Source organism: Lissotriton vulgaris, chromosome 12 (genome assembly GCF_964263255.1).
Source record: "Lissotriton vulgaris chromosome 12, aLisVul1.2, whole genome shotgun sequence".
Classification (NCBI taxonomy): domain Eukaryota; kingdom Metazoa; phylum Chordata; class Amphibia; order Caudata; family Salamandridae; genus Lissotriton; species Lissotriton vulgaris.
Window position 1 is genome coordinate 642109913 of NC_141700.1, and position 2138 is coordinate 642112050.

The following is a 2138-nucleotide window of genomic DNA, read 5'->3' on the forward strand; positions in this document are numbered from 1 at the left end:
AATAATGGGCGGGGCTGCGCACCCTGCTGTAATCCGCGTGTTACTAAACTGCTCAGTGTGTCAGTTTTAAATAAAGTGCACTCTGCGGCCGGGTTGTGACCTCTAGGCTATGTGTGTACTCTTATGGGTGTATTTTCTGATATTTAGGTTTCCCTCGCCTTAATTGCATGATTTTGCTTGCAGAAAAAGTGTCACTCAGATGTTGGAATGTCACTCATAATTACACTGAAATTATCAAAATGTCACACAGCGCAATCTGAAACCTTGGCAGCTAAGCTTTGCGTCGATGCATGTAATGTAAATGTACTTTAATCGACAAAAAAAATCATAAAAGTATGCAATTTATACAATACAATTAAAAAGATAAAAAACAAGAACCCGCCAATCCTTGTATACATACAGCATCACATACTACCCAAATTCTAAAATCAATAAAATATACAGTAAAACAGATACACGAGAACCATGAAACATCCTACCAGAGGGCCATCTGGCAGTTAGGTTGAATGGGGGGTGGGCTTGGCCCTCCTCATACATGTCTGCCATGCACTACCCAAATATTTAGCTACCCCACACACCATAGCAGTAGAGGACGTGTCGGTGCAGGGGACCCGTAGGGCCATTTTATGACACCTAAGGCCCAGCTTATATAACAAGAGAGAGTGAGGGAAATTTTACAAGTACTATGTGAGGTGTGAACTCCTGGTCCCCGAAATAGATTACAAAAACAATGGAGGAGTGTCCCCTCGTAGGTAGAGAAATATTTCTCTGGATCTAGGCGTAAGTGCTCTAGTCAGCACAATATGCCCCAACCTGTTATTGGATAATGCATATCCTTATAGAAGACCCCTCACTCACCAACCTAGTTGGTGACATGCTTCATCATCGGGGTTCCACCCCATAGGCCGAGTGCCTACAGGGTGTGCTGCGACACCTGACTACAGTGGAGCTGGTTAGTATTTTCTTTTATGTGTGCATAACTATCAAGAAGTGAGTTTAAAAAGGGCCAAAACTACTCACTACAAGTATTTATTCTTGAGTGCTTGAACCCTTGTTAAAAATGGTGTGGCACCTGTGCCTAATTAGGTAGGCTTTGGTGTCGTAAGTAATGTATTAAAAATAGCGAAGTGTGCTATGTGAGATGTGGAATTTACAAAGCTATTGATTAAAAAGGTCTACATGTTTCAACCATTATATATATTCATAGGTTGTCAGGACCGTGTTATTTTGAACTGGGTGGTCCGCACACGCTAAGGCGCGTCCTGCCCTAGTCCAAATCAGAGATCACAAATTGTGAACTCGTGTAAAATAGTGTGTTTTTCCTCGTTCGGGAAAAAACCTGTAAGGAAACAGGAAAACAAAAAACAGGAAGGGGTCACATACCGGGGTTGAAATGCTATTATGGTTTAATAGCATTTTGGCCAAGTGACCTTTTCAATTCATCCGGCTATTTACCCTAACACCCCAATAGTCGAAGGAATCAACCAACTCCAAGGGGACACCATTAAGCGAAATATTGTTCCTAAATTGATACATGTTTTTTTAGACCCAATGACGCTCTTGATTTCCAAAGCGTCTTTTTCAATCTAGATGCATAGCAGACCTCACAAGAGGTTTCTTAATGTTCCAGACATAAACATAGATGACATACTATATGCAAGTCCTGTCTGGAATATTTAGCGTTACAGTTAGGGAAAAAACTGAAGGCCCATTTTCCAGCCCCCGTTGATATATTCTCGTAGATCGGAGTTGAATAAGTCGGGTAACGGCAGGCCTGAAAAGGCACAGTGAACAGAGGTATTACCAGTTTGTCTTCCGGGTCTGCGCTTTATAAGATTAGAGAGTATACCGAAAAACTAAAAAGCCCTCTGTGTAGACTGAAGCTTCAGTCCCAGAGCTGCAATAACAATGACCAAACCAGATGGCGGAAAAAAAAACACTAACAAAGAAGCAGAGGAACATGTGCAACACACGAGAGAAGGGGTCACAATACCTAGTGATTCGAAACTTCTTCGAAGAAAAACTTGTAATCATCCAAGAGGAGCACTTGATGGCAGGATTAAGCTAGGCATTTGTACCTACAGCCAACATGCTACAAATACATTGCTTAAATACCAAAAAGGCAAACATATAAACAA